Source organism: Schistocerca cancellata, unplaced genomic scaffold (assembly GCF_023864275.1).
Source record: "Schistocerca cancellata isolate TAMUIC-IGC-003103 unplaced genomic scaffold, iqSchCanc2.1 HiC_scaffold_1173, whole genome shotgun sequence".
Classification (NCBI taxonomy): domain Eukaryota; kingdom Metazoa; phylum Arthropoda; class Insecta; order Orthoptera; family Acrididae; genus Schistocerca; species Schistocerca cancellata.
The window spans coordinates 694,728-711,640 of NW_026047172.1; positions in this window are offsets into that span (position 1 = coordinate 694,728).

Here is a 16,913-nt window from a genome sequence, read left to right on the forward strand (position 1 = left end):
CAGCCCTTTCGTTCGTTTCCCAACAATTTCAATTGTGCCCGCCGCAAAAACGGGCGCCGCCTGCAAAGCAACATGCTCCGCCGGAGCGCCCCTCGCCGCTTACGAGCCAACCCCTCGCCCGAGGCAAACCCGAAATCCGCAACTACAGACCAACCCAATCTGCCGTCAGCACACACGACAGCCAACATCACGCGTTACGAGTTAGACATTAGGTTCACACGTCTCGGTTAGGTTCGGTGGACGTGGGTTAGGTTAAGGGCACTTGGGTTAGGTTAAGCATTCAAAACACACGTCAGGCGTCAGAGGTTAGGTTAGGTTACGTTACATTAAGGTTAGGTTAGGGGCACCTCGGTTAGGTTAAGGGTCGGTGTTAGGTTAAGCGTCAAACTTAGGTTAAGCATTCAAACACACGTCGGGCGTCAGAGGTTAGGTTAGGTTAGGTTAGGTTAAGGCCACTTGGGTTAGGTTAAGCCTCAAACTTAGGTTAAGCATTCAAACACACGTCGGGCGTCAGGTGGCCGCAGCAGCCGCACCTACCTACCCACCCACCTCACGGCCGGACAGCTTGGCTTACTTGGCGCTGAGGCTGACCTCACCGCACCTCACGCTACGCAACGCTACAGGTTCGGTTCGCTCAGCTTAGCTTAGAGCTTAAGCGCCCAGGTCGGATTACGACGTTGGTTCACCTTCGGGCGCCACACTTTGGGTGTAAAGGTCGCGTCGGGTCGTCGGCACGCCGCAAAAACAAAAGCGAAGCCACAGGACAACGCCGACAAACGGGCAGCACGACCACGACCAGATACCGAGACACACGGACCACCCACCGGCCAAAGGGCACCAAACAACAAACCAGAGCACCACGTGTCGACCAGAGCAACCCGCCGCTCACGCGACGTGGCTGGCACCGAAGGGCCGCCGCAACTGCGCTTTCCGCGCCGGGCCGGATGCACGTGCGGCAACACCACCACCGCACACAGCCGCTGTTCAACATCAACCAACAACACGCCGCGGTCGCAGCCTCAACGCCAGCACACGTTTGCACCACCATTCACACGCACCGCACAAACAGCTGTCGCCGACAACACAAACACACCGCAACGACGCCGCCGCCCCTACTTGTGCCGGCCACCCACCCCACCGACGGCGCACCTGTCGCCGGCCGGCAGTCGACACGGGAAACGCACACCGCCACTTCGCTCGCGCGCACGCCACCAACCAGTCGTCGTCTCCAAAACAACAAACAAACAAACATAGGGCAGGCAACAAATCGCCTCGCACGAACCGTCCACAAAACTATCAAAGCACAGCCTCTGGCTAACGGCCACGACGCAGCGGCACGCTGCTCCTTTCCCCGCCCCCACTCGATTCACGAAGGCACGCGACACCGCCAACGACGGCCTCGCTTCCCGCAACCGACACCTTTCCGCCACTACGCACAGCCGCACCCGACGCCCGTGCCAACGACACAACTACTGCACTATCCACCGCCGCCTCCCCCTTCCCGTCGTACACACACACAGCCAGCCAGCCAGCCAGCCAGCCAAAACCACACCAACGACCCAAACATGCACGTGCAACGGCACACCCCAACCAGTCAACGTCGACAACCACACGCACGGCTCGAAACCGGCGCCCTTCCACGTTGCCATCAAGCTACACACAAGACACAAGGAACCAACAACAGCAAGCCTGCCCGCCCGCCCCACTCTCACGCCGCAAAAAGCACACCGAAACCGCCAAACGCACATTCCCATCGCACCGACACCGACCGGCTCGCTACCACCACACCTCTCGGCAGCCGTTTCGCAAACATGACACGGCGCGACATGACATCACGACCAACTCTCCTCTCCAGACGCCTTCGGCCGGAGCACAACGCCGCCAATTCGCCACACACACACACACACACACACACACACAGTCGACAGGCGCCCGCCCGCCCGCCCTGCACGACGCCGCGCAGCAAAGGCGCCCGCAAACACATACCTCTCCTCTCTCTCGGCCGCCCGACGCGCCAACCGCCACACCGCCAGCCACTCGCAATTGTGCACTGCCGCCAGCCACACGTCCAACACGCCGCGCCGCCTCCGGCCACCCGCCAGGGGGCGCTCACGTCCGCGACAACAGCGCGGCCCGCCGGGCCAAACCGAACCGAGCCGAGCCGCCCGCCGCTGCTCTGCACATCTTCCTGCGCGCATCAACAAAACGAGGCAAGCGAGCACACCCCGTCACAACGCCACATCACGCAAATGCCGTGCCGACCTCTTGTGTCTACCGCCTAAATTGCACTCACTCACCAGCCGCCCCTTCTTCTTCTTCCTACCTATCTATCTGTGCGTCTGTGTCGGTCCGCGCGTGACGCCTCTCAACATCCGCCGTCGCCGTCCCCGTCCCCGTTTCCGCCCCAATGCCATCGTCGCGCCGCCTCCTCCTCCTCCTCCGCCCCTGTCCGGCCCGCACCACACCATACACCGCTGCTTGTCCCGGCCGTTGCCACCAAAGGCGCCTACCGCAAACGCGCCACGCCGCAGCCCCCGTGCGTGCATCTCCGTGCCGACGCTGCCTCTCTGCCCTCCCGCACGCACTCGACCGACCGACATGCACTGCGTCGACGGCCTCGACAACACAGTCTCTGGCTCCGCACTGCGTCTTCCGGTACGCGCGCTGAAACACGTATGTACTCATTACCAGCGATGGCGAGGCACGACACAATCTCTGACCAGAGCGTTTCTTATCGTCGCTAGTCTGCGCCACACGACACTAGTAGCACGTAGCGGGTCGGCAGGAACAGTTGTCATCTATATGTGGCGGGTCGGGAGAGGTAGTAGTCAGTCGACAGTATTAGCGAGTGGACGGTTGTACTGAGCGGGCGGCGGCGTGCTCTTCTCGCGACTCTGGTCTCCGTTCGGGACGATGCATACTGTTATTACAGGTAAGGTAATGAAGCTGCATTGCGCAAATCTAATACTGTATGTCAATTGTAACTATTTTCTTCACAACAAAATGCCCCAATAATACTTTGTTTCCAAACAAACTTTTTTAAAGTACAACCATTCATTTCCATTTAAATAATATTTCCTACGCATTTCCTCCAACAATCAAAATTAAATGTGAGCCGGCATTCATTGCACGACGCTGTGTACAGGTATCTACAGTTAAGAGCACATATAGATGCAGTTTGTTTTTTCTCTTTTGTCTTTTTTGTTTTTTTTTTTTTTTTTTTGACGTAACGATCTTTTGCTCTTTTTATTCTAATTTGTACGTACGCTGTTTGTTTAGATTTTTATATTGGTAATGCCACGTAGCGCTCCGCGTGAAAATCACTGCCTGTGCTGTGTGCAGTCTGTGGCTAGTTTGCATTGTTGTTGTCATGAACTGCTATAGCTGGATGTGAACAGCGCGTAGCGTTGCGCAGTTAGGGGTGAGCCGCCAGCACTGGTGCATGTGAGGACAGAGATGGCGGACGTTTCAAATTACATATATTATGACTGGTGATGATATTAAGGGTAAATACATTGTTTGTTGTTCTCTATTAAACATCTTTACTTTGCTAACTATCCCTATCGGTAGTTAGTGCCCTCCGTAGTTTGGAATCTCTTATTTAGCTGGCAGCAGTGGTGCTCGCTGTATTGCAGTAGTTCGAGTAATGAAGATTTTTGTGAGGTAAGTGATTTCCGACAGGTGTACTTTAATGTTACTCAGGGCCATTCTTTTGCAGGGATCTTTGATAGTCAGATTGCGTTGCGCTCAAAATATTGTGTGTCAGTTTAAGCACAGTTTTGTATACATTGTTGTTCAAAGGGGGGCGTTTCAGAATACACAGGGCCGAAGGTCAGCCAGCGCTGCCCTTACAACGTTTATCGGGTTTTCAATTATGTCTGTTGAGATGTTCATGGTTCATTATTTCCATTCATCATATTATCGCGCGTTTCTCATCAATCTTCGTTCGTTCATTTTCTAGGGACGTTAACAACATTCTGGCACATTTTTATCATCATTCACTCACTCACTCACTCACTCACTCACTCACTCACTTACTTACGACTATTTGTGCGGGGAGGTTACACTTGGGTCCATTTCCATTTACATTCAATGTTGATAGACGCCTTTTTTTTTTTTTGTTGTTGTTTTGTTGCTGGCAGGTTACAAAGGGCCTCATTTTATGTTGGTTGCAGCAGCGTTTTTCTCCTTCTTCTAGCGTCTTCCCCGCCCCCGCCCCTCCCGCATCCCTCGGTCTCACCACGTTCACTGACAGCCGCGTCTGCGGCTACACCACAACGGCCCCCTCCCGGCAACCCATTCGTTTTCTCTTCTTTTGCACAAAAACAACGCCGCACGCGCCAGCCGAGCGCAGCGCAAGCCACCCACACCGCGCCCCTCCCCGTCTTTATAGCCTCCGCGTCTTGTTTTCTTCGTTTGCCCCCTCCCATCTCCCGAATGCCATGCCATGCCATGCCAGCAGCGTTACGCGTGCCCCTCCCCTGTCCACACACTACCGCGAAACGAACAGCCTTCCGGGCCACATGCAGGGCACGCCCACCGCCATTCCCGGACGCAATTCTCAAAACAACACACACACACACACACACACACACAATGGCTTTGCACACGAACATAGACGGCACGGGCACTGTCGTACATTCTTCCTCAGAACCATCTCAACGAACGTTACGTTACATACACATCCGGGAAAGCAAAGCAACGCAACGCACAATTCAGCCGTCAAAGGTAACGTTCACCACGGCAGACACTTGCCGCCGCGCCGTTACGCGCATTTCAGTGCGGCTACAATACACCTCCGACACGGGAACGTTCCGTTGCTCTACACTGCGTTTCTCCGTTTTGTTTGGTTTTTTTTCCGTTTTCTCTCTCTCTCTCTCTCTCTCTCTCTCTCTCTCTATATATATATTTGTTTTTTCCCCTCTGTCCTTTCCTCCACCATTCTCTCCTCACGTTCTGCCCAGACATTCGACCGATCAGAGGTTCGTTCACCTTTCGGTAACCGTTCTCAGCGCGACGGTGTACCAACGGTATGACGGTATGACGGTATGACGGGTGTTCAAGACGTCCGGTGTACCGCGCCGATCGACAGTTTCCCAGAGGCGACGGATCGGACCACATCACCGACATACACACAAACACGTGTACGCACATTCGCCAAAGCGACCGTCGTCTTCTAGCGTCGCGCTTACTCTACTGTACTGCACTGGACACGCGAGCATGCATCTTCAATGACGACGTCGGTGTGCGTGCGTCGTACGCACACAAGCAGACACAGTCGGTCAGACACGACTATCGAAATCAGAGTCGGGGGAAAGGTACATATCATCGTGCGTGTCGCCCGTACAATGCAATACACAGTGGTGTGTCTCAATGCGCGTTCACATTTAAACGTCACTCACACGCCTCCACGCTGCATTTACAGACACATTTCACCCTCGCCATATATGGCGTGCAAACCGACCCGCAAACGGCCGTCGTTACACACTGACATTCCCAACAATCGCGTGTCGTTTCCACCCGTCACGTAACTAACCGGCACCTCCATCCAAAGGGCACATCACCGATCGCACTTCCCCCCCCCCCCCTCGCAGACAACGACTTGTGCGCACGTGCCTCCATTCCACGTCACACCGTGGCCGCACCCCGCAACACGCGACACGCGACGCGCCCCATAAACAATCAAATTATTCATCGCATCGGCCACCCCACCCCGTCGCGTCGCAACCAAAGCGGTAGCTATTGCCACCGTCCACCCACTCACACACAAAACAAAACAAAAACAACAACAACAACAATTCCGCCCTTCCCGCAAAGGCCATTTGGTGGCCCTGAAAAGGGCCGTTTTGCCGCTCTCGCAACGGAGGATCTCCTTCCATTCCAGAGCCACCTCCTTACTTGGAGCTCGTGTACTTGGTCACCGCCTTCGTGCCCTCGCTCACGGCGTGCTTGGCCAGCTCGCCAGGCAGCAACAGCCGCACAGCGGTCTGGATCTCGCGGGACGTGATGGTCGAGCGCTTGTTGTAGTGCGCCAGGCGAGACGCCTCGGCCGCGATGCGCTCGAAAATGTCGTTCACGAAGCTGTTCATGATGCTCATCGCCTTCGACGAGATGCCCGTGTCAGGGTGCACCTGCTTCAGCACCTTGTAGATGTAGATGGCATAGCTCTCCTTCCTCTTGCGCTTCTTCTTCTTGTCGCCCTTCGAAATGTTCTTCTGCGCCTTGCCAGCCTTCTTGGCGGCCTTCCCGCTAGTCTTGGGCGGCATCGCAAACAAACAAGAACGTACGGCAGCAACACCAGCAGCAAGCGCTCCGCTCTAGTCAGCGTCTCCCCACACAGTGGCACCCAGCGCGCCCCGCCGCCGCACCTTTACCAGCTCGCCCCGTTGCGGCCGCCGACCAATGGGCCGCGAGCGCAACCGGCCGCCGCACCCGAGAGCATAAAGGACCCCCACCCCTGGCGGCGCCGCCACTCCGCTGCTCGACTCGCTGCGGCTCGCACCGTCCTTCGTCTCGTCTCGTTTTTTTACACCACAGCGCATCGCCATGTCCGGACGCGGAAAGGGAGGCAAAGTCAAGGGCAAGTCAAAGTCCCGCTCAAGCAGGGCCGGGCTCCAGTTCCCGGTCGGCAGAATCCACCGCCTCCTGCGCAAGGGAAACTACGCCGAGCGCGTCGGCGCCGGGGCGCCCGTCTACCTCGCCGCCGTCATGGAGTACCTCGCGGCTGAGGTGCTCGAGCTGGCCGGAAACGCGGCCCGCGACAACAAGAAGACGCGCATCATCCCGCGCCACCTGCAGCTTGCCATCCGCAACGACGAGGAGCTCAACAAGCTCCTGTCGGGCGTCACCATCGCACAGGGTGGTGTCCTGCCCAACATCCAGGCCGTCCTGCTGCCAAAGAAGACCGAGAAGAAGGCCTAAACAGAGAGGCCAGGCAATCGGCACGCGGACCCGCCGCCCAGCAGCGCTGCGTGCTCCCCTGCACGCAACGCGCTTTGCCGGCCCGGCTCGGCTCACAACAATCGGCCCTTTTCAGGGCCACCACACAAACCTACGTCCAAAGCAAAATTTCAGTCGTCCTCGCCGCGCTTTGCTTTACTTTACTTTACTTTAACTTAACTTCACTTCCACAGCCGCCGGCAAGAAGACCATACCAACTGCTACGATTGCAGGGGCAGATATTCTGCGAGGTACCTCGGTGTCACGCCTGACATCGAAGTGTCACATAGGGCAACTTGGCACAAACGCTCACGCCAGGATGCAGATCCTGTACCCCTGTTCCCTCGACCCCGCAACAGGGGTAGCGATACTGGAAATATGCGCGCCCTCTATAGGGGCTATGCAGCCAGGTCGACGATGCATCGCCTACAGAAGGGTCCAAAGCAGAGCGCTCTACGACGGGCCTTACACGTCCCCGCGGCAGACCTGCCTACAACCACCCACAACACGATTCCGCGCCCTGGCAGAAGCGTTCTACGCCACCGCGCGGAATTCAGAAAATGACTATTACGTCTTGACCCTTGGGCAATATGAACACCACAGGGACAGATGTGCAAGACCCGAGTCGCTACTCCAGCAGTAGCACAAACAGAACACATAATCACTCTCAACAAACAGCAACGTCCGAAAAAGCACACTACCAAAGATAAGAACAACACACAGAAAAGAGGAGCAAATGTCCACAGGCGACAATAACCTCCACCAACTCCCCCTCTAACGGTAGAGGACTAAAGGAAAGAGAGAAGAACAACAAGAAGAGCCGCCGCCATCTTGTCGTCCACAGCCCGTGTGGCCACACACACGTTTCTCTTTTGTTTTTCGTTTGCCTCAAGCACCTCCACGCACGCACAGTCGCCTTCCAAACGACAACGACAGCAATAATCACCAACTGTTAAACGAGCGTGTCGACACACCGCCCTCCACTCCCGCGCGCCCCATACAAACGAAACAGCTGATCCGGCCGCCTATGGGCACGCCTTGCCTCGGCAACTCCAACGCCGCCGCAAACACACAGCCAAAACCACGCAAATATTCACCGCCTCTCGCACAACAACAACAACAACAACAACAACAACACACAGCCCGGCGTCTCCATCGATCGATAAACAAAACAAACACACAACGCCCTCTCTCGCGCGCGCGCGCACGCACACACACACACACACACACACACACACACACACACACACACAGCCACAAGACCCGCTTCCTTTCCTTTCTCCCAGTCACGTCACGTCAGTCAAACGCAAACGAAATGAAGAATGAAAGAAACAAGGCAGGCAGGCAACACACGCAGCAACAACACAGACTCTTTCGCACTTTTCAATTTCCGAACAGTGTGGTGGCCCTGAAAAGGGCCGTTTTCGTCTCTCCCACGGCCGCGGGAAGGCCAACGCGGCACAGCACACCGGCTGCGACGCGCCTAACCGCCGAAACCGTACAGGGTGCGCCCCTGCCTCTTCAGGGCGTACACCACGTCCATGGCCGTCACAGTCTTGCGCTTGGCGTGCTCAGTGTACGTCACCGCGTCGCGGATCACGTTCTCCAGGAACACCTTCAGCACTCCGCGGGTCTCCTCGTAGATCAGACCAGAGATGCGCTTCACGCCGCCCCTGCGAGCCAGGCGGCGGATCGCGGGCTTCGTGATGCCCTGGATGTTGTCGCGCAACACCTTGCGGTGCCGCTTGGCGCCACCCTTGCCGAGCCCCTTTCCTCCCTTGCCGCGGCCAGTCATCTCTTCTAAATCCTCAAAAAGCTCAAGGCAAGCAAAGCGTCTGCTGCAGCGGCTGGCTCCTCACCCGGCGCTAGCGAGTCGGCTACGGTCTGCGCCCGGCGCACGCGCCAGCCCCCCTATATAGACTCTGGCCCGCCCTCCCCCCACCACGCGCAACCGAGGGCATATAAGCGCACCACGGTGGCTGGCGCGCGCCCGTGTCGTCAAGGCAGCACCCGACGCAGCACCTCGCTCGCCTCCACGCCGCTCCGCTAACCGCTACCGCTATGGCCCGCACAAAGCAAACGGCCCGCAAGTCCACCGGCGGAAAGGCGCCGCGCAAACAGCTCGCCACCAAGGCGGCGAGGAAGAGCGCGCCCGCCACCGGCGGCGTCAAGAAGCCCCACCGCTACAGGCCGGGCACCGTCGCCCTGCGAGAAATCAGGCGCTACCAGAAGAGCACAGAGCTGCTCATCCGCAAGCTGCCATTCCAGCGCCTAGTGCGCGAGATCGCCCAGGACTTCAAGACCGACCTGCGCTTCCAGAGCTCCGCGGTCATGGCCCTGCAGGAGGCCAGCGAGGCCTACCTCGTCGGCCTCTTCGAAGACACCAACCTGTGCGCAATCCACGCCAAGCGCGTCACCATCATGCCCAAGGACATCCAGCTCGCGCGCCGCATCCGCGGCGAGCGCGCCTAAACACCGCGCCAGCCGCTGGGCACCGCCCACGCACGCAACAAACAAAACGGCCCTTTTAAGGGCCACTAACATCACTCCGTCGCGAGCAAACTTTGTCGGTCGCCTCTCGCCCCACAACCACAGAACCAAAGACAAAACACCACTTCCACTTCCCGTCCGTCCGCCACAGCCGCTCTCCCCTGCCAGCTTGCTGGCGCGCGCAACAATCAACATCATGCCTCCCCGGCGCGGCGCTCAAAGCGCACAATACCCATCGGCCGACGCCGTCAACCACACGGCCGGCCGCCGCTTCGTTTCGAAAAGAAAACGAAACAAAAAGCCAGGCACGTCCAACGCCACCGACCCTTTCCACATCTCAACGTCCCCCGCCCCCGTTGCAAGAACACACACACAAGACAAGACACATCCGAGAAGACGGCAGGCAGGCCAACCAAAGTATTCAAACAACATGACACAAAACCAACCGTCGGCCGGCCGCGACCAAAAAAAAAAAACGGCGACAATCAACCGCAACGACAAAACCGCTACCGCCGCCCGCACCCGCCACCGACCCCCCCCCCGCAATCCAACCACCACGGCACGCAAACAGTATCCACACACGGGCATACAGAAACGCCAGACGACACAACCACACCGCAACACAAACACGACAATCAAAACCTTCCCGACGTGCTTTGATGGCCCTGAGAAGGGCCGTTTTGGGCCGCGCGTCTGTTGCGCGCCACTAGACGACGGGGACGGGGGGTGCGGACGACGGAGTCAACCGCCAACCCTTCCTTTCCCATTCCTCTCTACTTCTTCTTCTTGGGCGAAGCCTTCGCCTTAGACGGCGTCGTCGCCTTCTTCGGGCGCGGCGCCTTCGGCTTCTTCGTCGGAACCTTGGCGGCCTTCTTCGCCTTCGACGGCGACTTGGCCTTGGCCGGCTTGGCAGCAGCCGCCTTCTTCGCACCGGCGGGAGCGGCCGACGCCGCAGACGCCTTCTTGGCGGCGCCCGCCTTCCGACCAGTCGCCGCCTTCACGCCACCAGCCTTCTTTGCGCCGGCCGCACGGGCGCCCTTCTTCTCCTTGCTGGCCGGAGCGGCGCGCTTCTTCTTGGCACCGCCAGCACGAGCCTTGCCGCCCTCAGCCGCCCCGCCGCCGGCGCCGGCAAGCTTGAAAGAGCCGGACGCGCCCTTCCCCTTCGTCTGCACCAGCTCGCCCGCCACCACGGCCGACTTGAGGTACTTCTTGATAAACGGCGCCAGCTTCTCCGCGTCCAGCTTGTAGTGCGCGGCAATGTACTTCTTGATCGCCTGCAGCGACGATCCGCCGCGCTCCTTCAGACTCTTGATGGCGGCCGTCACCATCTCAGAGGTGCGCGGGTGCGCAGGCTTGGCGCGCGGCTTCTTCGCAGACGACGCAGACTTTGCCTTCTTCGTAGTGCCGGTGGCGGCGGGTGCCGCAGCAGTCTCGTTCGTAGCCGCCTGATCTGCCATTTCGACGACGCGCGTTAACACACAGCGAGCAGCGAGAGCGAGAGGAGACACGCAGCGAGCGGAGCGCACAGCAGAGGAATAGCCGCCTCGACGCACAGGCCCAGCCAGTGTCGCGGGCGGGCGCGGACGGCCGAGAGAGCGGCCGCCACTCTGCGCGCCGCCGCGCCGCGCCTCCCGCGCTTGCTACCGCCCAACGTCCGACAGCCTGTGCGGAGCAGCCCCACACCTGCGCCACAACCACCCGCGCCTTTCAAACCACCGAGGATGGGGCTACACACAGCCACACCACAGTCGCCAACCAGTCGCCACGGCAGCGCCGCAAACCACGGCCAAACTGCAGCCACCGCGCGCTACAGCCTGGGTCGGCCCGCCGAGAATCGCCGCCCACGCCCAAATGCCGCCCCCACAGCCCCAGCCGGCGACCGGCCACAATGGCCAAACCTTCGGCAAAAGCCCCGCACCGTCGCCGCGGCAGCCCGGCCAGCGCGGCCGGCGCCACAGCCACACAAGCGGAGGCGTGCGGCGATGACGGCCGTGCAAACGCACCTCCGCCGCCCCATCGCCCTCCCACCGTTTCCCGATCGGCCCGCAGCCGTCGGGCCACGTCCTCCTCCTCTCGCCCGCCAACATTCACAGCCCTTTCGTTCGTTTCCCAACAATTTCAATTGTGCCCGCCGCAAAAACGGGCGCCGCCTGCAAAGCAACATGCTCCGCCGGAGCGCCCCTCGCCGCTTACGAGCCAACCCCTCGCCCGAGGCAAACCCGAAATCCGCAACTACAGACCAACCCAATCTGCCGTCAGCACACACGACAGCCAACATCACGCGTTACGAGTTAGACATTAGGTTCACACGTCTCGGTTAGGTTCGGTGGACGTGGGTTAGGTTAAGGGCACTTGGGTTAGGTTAAGCATTCAAAACACACGTCAGGCGTCAGAGGTTAGGTTAGGTTACGTTACATTAAGGTTAGGTTAGGGGCACCTCGGTTAGGTTAAGGGTCGGTGTTAGGTTAAGCGTCAAACTTAGGTTAAGCATTCAAACACACGTCGGGCGTCAGAGGTTAGGTTAGGTTAGGTTAGGTTAAGGCCACTTGGGTTAGGTTAAGCCTCAAACTTAGGTTAAGCATTCAAACACACGTCGGGCGTCAGGTGGCCGCAGCAGCCGCACCTACCCACCCACCCACCTCACGGCCGGACAGCTTGGCTTACTTGGCGCTGAGGCTGACCTCACCGCACCTCACGCTACGCAACGCTACAGGTTCGGTTCGCTCAGCTTAGGCTTAGAGCTTAAGCGCCCAGGTCGGATTACGACGTTGGTTCACCTTCGGGCGCCACACTTTGGGTGTAAAGGTCGCGTCGGGTCGTCGGCACGCCGCAAAAACAAAAGCGAAGCCACAGGACAACGCCGACAAACGGGCAGCACGACCACGACCAGATACCGAGACACACGGACCACCCACCGGCCAAAGGGCACCAAACAACAAACCAGAGCACCACGTGTCGACCAGAGCAACCCGCCGCTCACGCGACGTGGCTGGCACCGAAGGGCCGCCGCAACTGCGCTTTCCGCGCCGGGCCGGATGCACGTGCGGCAACACCACCACCGCACACAGCCGCTGTTCAACATCACTGTTCAACATCAACCAACAACACGCCGCGGTCGCAGCCTCAACGCCAGCACACGTTTTGCACCACCATTCACACGCACCGCACAAACAGCTGTCGCCCGACAACACAAACACACCGCAACGACGCCGCCGCCCCTACTTGTGCCGGCCACCCACCCCACCGACGGCGCACCTGTCGCCGGCCGGCAGTCGACACGGGAAACGCCACACCGCCACTTCGCTCGCGCGCACGCCACCAACCAGTCGTCGTCTCCAAACAACAAACAAACAAACATAGGGCAGGCAACAAATCGCCTCGCACGAACCGTCCACAAAACTATCAAAGCACAGCCTCTGGCTAACGGCCACGACGCAGCGGCACGCTGCTCCTTTCCCCGCCCCCACTCGATTCACGAAGGCACGCGACACCGCCAACGACGGCCTCGCTTCCCGCAACCGACACCTTTCCGCCACTACGCACAGCCGCACCCGACGCCCGTGCCAACGACACAACTACTGCACTATCCACCGCCGCCTCCCCCTTCCCGTCGTACACACACACAGCCAGCCAGCCAGCCAGCCAGCAAAACCACACCAACGACCCAAACATGCACGTGCAACGGCACACCCCAACCAGTCAACGTCGACAACCACACGCACGGCTCGAAACCGGCCGCCCTTCCACGTTGCCATCAAGCTACACACAAGACACAAGGAACCAACAACAGCAAGCCTGCCCGCCCCGCCCCACTCTCACGCCGCAAAAAGCACACCGAAACCGCCAAACGCACATTCCCATCGCACCGACACCGACCGGCTCGCTACCACCACACCTCTCGGCAGCCGTTTCGCAAACATGACACGGCGCGACATGACATCACGGACCAACTCTCCTCTCCAGACGCCTTCGGCCGGAGCACAACGCCGCCAATTCGCCACACACACACACACACACACACACACAGTCGACAGGCGCCCGCCCGCCCGCCCTGCACGACGCCGCGCAGCAAAGGCGCCCGCAAACACATACCTCTCCTCTCTCTCGGCCGCCCGACGCGCCAACCGCCACACCGCCAGCCACTCGCAATTGTGCACTGCCGCCAGCCACACGTCCAACACGCCGCGCCGCCTCCGGCCACCCGCCAGGGGGGCGCTCACGTCCGCGACAACAGCGCGGCCCGCCGGGCCAAACCGAACCGAGCCGAGCCGCCCGCCGCTGCTCTGCACATCTTCCTGCGCGCATCAACAAAACGAGGCAAGCGAGCACACCCGTCACAACGCCACATCACGCAAATGCCGTGCCGACCTCTTGTGTCTACCGCCTAAATTGCACTCACTCACCAGCCGCCCCTTCTTCTTCTTCCTACCTATCTATCTGTGCGTCTGTGTCGGTCCGCGCGTGACGCCTCTCAACATCCGCCGTCGCCGTCCCCGTCCCCGTTTCCGCCCCAATGCCATCGTCGCGCCGCCTCCTCCTCCTCCTCCGCCCCTGTCCGGGCCCGCACCACACCATACACCGCTGCTTGTCCCGGCCGTTGCCACCAAAGGCGCCTACCGCAAACGCGCCAACGCCGCAGCCCCCCGTGCGTGCATCTCCGTGCCGACGCTGCCTCTCTGCCCTCCCGCACGCACTCGACCGACCGACATGCACTGCGTCGACGGCCTCGACAACACAGTCTCTGGCTCCGCACTGCGTCTTCCGGTACGCGCGCTGAAACACGTATGTACTCATTACCAGCGATGGCGAGGCACGACACAATCTCTGACCAGAGCGTTTCTTATCGTCGCTAGTCTGCGCCACACGACACTAGTAGCACGTAGCGGGTCGGCAGGAACAGTTGTCATCTATATGTGGCGGGTCGGAGAGGTAGTAGTCAGTCGACAGTATTAGCGAGTGGACGGTTGTACTGAGCGGGCGGCGGCGTGCTCTTCTCGCGACTCTGGTCTCCGTTCGGGACGATGCATACTGTTATTACAGGTAAGGTAATGAAGCTGCATTGCGCAAATCTAATACTGTATGTCAATTGTAACTATTTTCTTCACAACAAAATGCCCCAATAATACTTTGTTTCCAAACAAACTTTTTTTAAAGTACAACCATTCATTTCCATTTAAATAATATTTCCTACGCATTCTCCAACAATCAAAATTAAATGTGAGCCGGCATTCAATTGCACGACGCTGTGTACAGGTATCTACAGTTAAGAGCACATATAGATGCAGTTTGTTTTTTCTCTTTTGTCTTTTTTGTTTTTTTTTTTTTTTTTTTTTTGACGTAACGATCTTTTGCTCTTTTTATTCTAATTTGTACGTACGCTGTTTGTTTAGATTTTTATATTGGTAATGCCACGTAGCGCTCCGCGTGAAAATCACTGCCTGTGCTGTGTGCAGTCTGTGGCTAGTTTGCATTGTTGTTGTCATGAACTGCTATAGCTGGATGTGAACAGCGCGTAGCGTTGCGCAGTTAGGGGTGAGCCGCCAGCACTGGTGCATGTGAGGACAGAGATGGCGGACGTTTCAAATTACATATATTATGACTGGTGATGATATTAAGGGTAAATACATTGTTTGTTGTTCTCTATTAAACATCTTTACTTTGCTAACTATCCCTATCGGTAGTTAGTGCCCTCCGTAGTTTGGAATCTCTTATTTAGCTGGCAGCAGTGGTGCTCGCTGTATTGCAGTAGTTCGAGTAATGAAGATTTTTGTGAGGTAAGTGATTTCCGACAGGTGTACTTTAATGTTACTCAGGGCCATTCTTTTGCAGGGATCTTTGATAGTCAGATTGCGTTGCGCTCAAAATATTGTGTGTCAGTTTAAGCACAGTTTTGTATACATTGTTGTTCAAAGGGGGGCGTTTCAGAATACACAGGGCCGAAGGTCAGCCAGCGCTGCCCTTACAACGTTTATCGGGTTTTCAATTATGTCTGTTGAGATGTTCATGGTTCATTATTTCCATTCATCATATTATCGCGCGTTTCTCATCAATCTTCGTTCGTTCATTTTCTAGGGACGTTAACAACATTCTGGCACATTTTTATCATCATTCACTCACTCACTCACTCACTCACTCACTCACTTACTTACGACTATTTGTGCGGGGAGGTTACACTTGGGTCCATTTCCATTTACATTCAATGTTGATAGACGCCTTTTTTTTTTTTTGTTGTTGTTTTGTTGCTGGCAGGTTACAAAGGGCCTCATTTTATGTTGGTTGCAGCAGCGTTTTTCTCCTTCTTCTAGCGTTTTCCCCGCCCCCGCCCCTCCCGCATCCCTCGGTCTCACCACGTTCACTGACAGCCGCGTCTGCGGCTACACCACAACGGCCCCCTCCCGGCAACCCATTCGTTTTCTCTTCTTTTGCACAAAAACAACGCCGCACGCGCCAGCCGAGCGCAGCGCAAGCCACCCACACCGCGCCCCTCCCCGTCTTTATAGCCTCCGCGTCTTGTTTTCTTCGTTTGCCCCCTCCCATCTCCCGAATGCCATGCCATGCCATGCCAGCAGCGTTACGCGTGCCCCTCCCCTGTCCACACACTACCGCGAAACGAACAGCCTTCCGGGCCACATGCAGGGCACGCCCACCGCCATTCCCGGACGCAATTCTCAAAACAACACACACACACACACACACACACACAATGGCTTTGCACACGAACATAGACGGCACGGGCACTGTCGTACATTCTTCCTCAGAACCATCTCAACGAACGTTACGTTACATACACATCCGGGAAAGCAAAGCAACGCAACGCACAATTCAGCCGTCAAAGGTAACGTTCACCACGGCAGACACTTGCCGCCGCGCCGTTACGCGCATTTCAGTGCGGCTACAATACACCTCCGACACGGGAACGTTCCGTTGCTCTACACTGCGTTTCTCCGTTTTGTTTGGTTTTTTTTCCGTTTTCTCTCTCTCTCTCTCTCTCTCTCTATATATATATTTGTTTTTTCCCCTCTGTCCTTTCCTCCACCATTCTCTCCTCACGTTCTGCCCAGACATTCGACCGATCAGAGGTTCGTTCACCTTTCGGTAACCGTTCTCAGCGCGACGGTGTACCAACGGTATGACGGTATGACGGTATGACGGGTGTTCAAGACGTCCGGTGTACCGCGCCGATCGACAGTTTCCCAGAGGCGACGGATCGGACCACATCACCGACATACACACAAACACGTGTACGCACATTCGCCAAAGCGACCGTCGTCTTCTAGCGTCGCGCTTACTCTACTGTACTGCACTGGACACGCGAGCATGCATCTTCAATGACGACGTCGGTGTGCGTGCGTCGTACGCACACAAGCAGACACAGTCGGTCAGACACGACTATCGAAATCAGAGTCGGGGGAAAGGTACATATCATCGTGCGTGTCGCCCGTACAATGCAATACACAGTGGTGTGTCTCAATGCGCGTTCACAT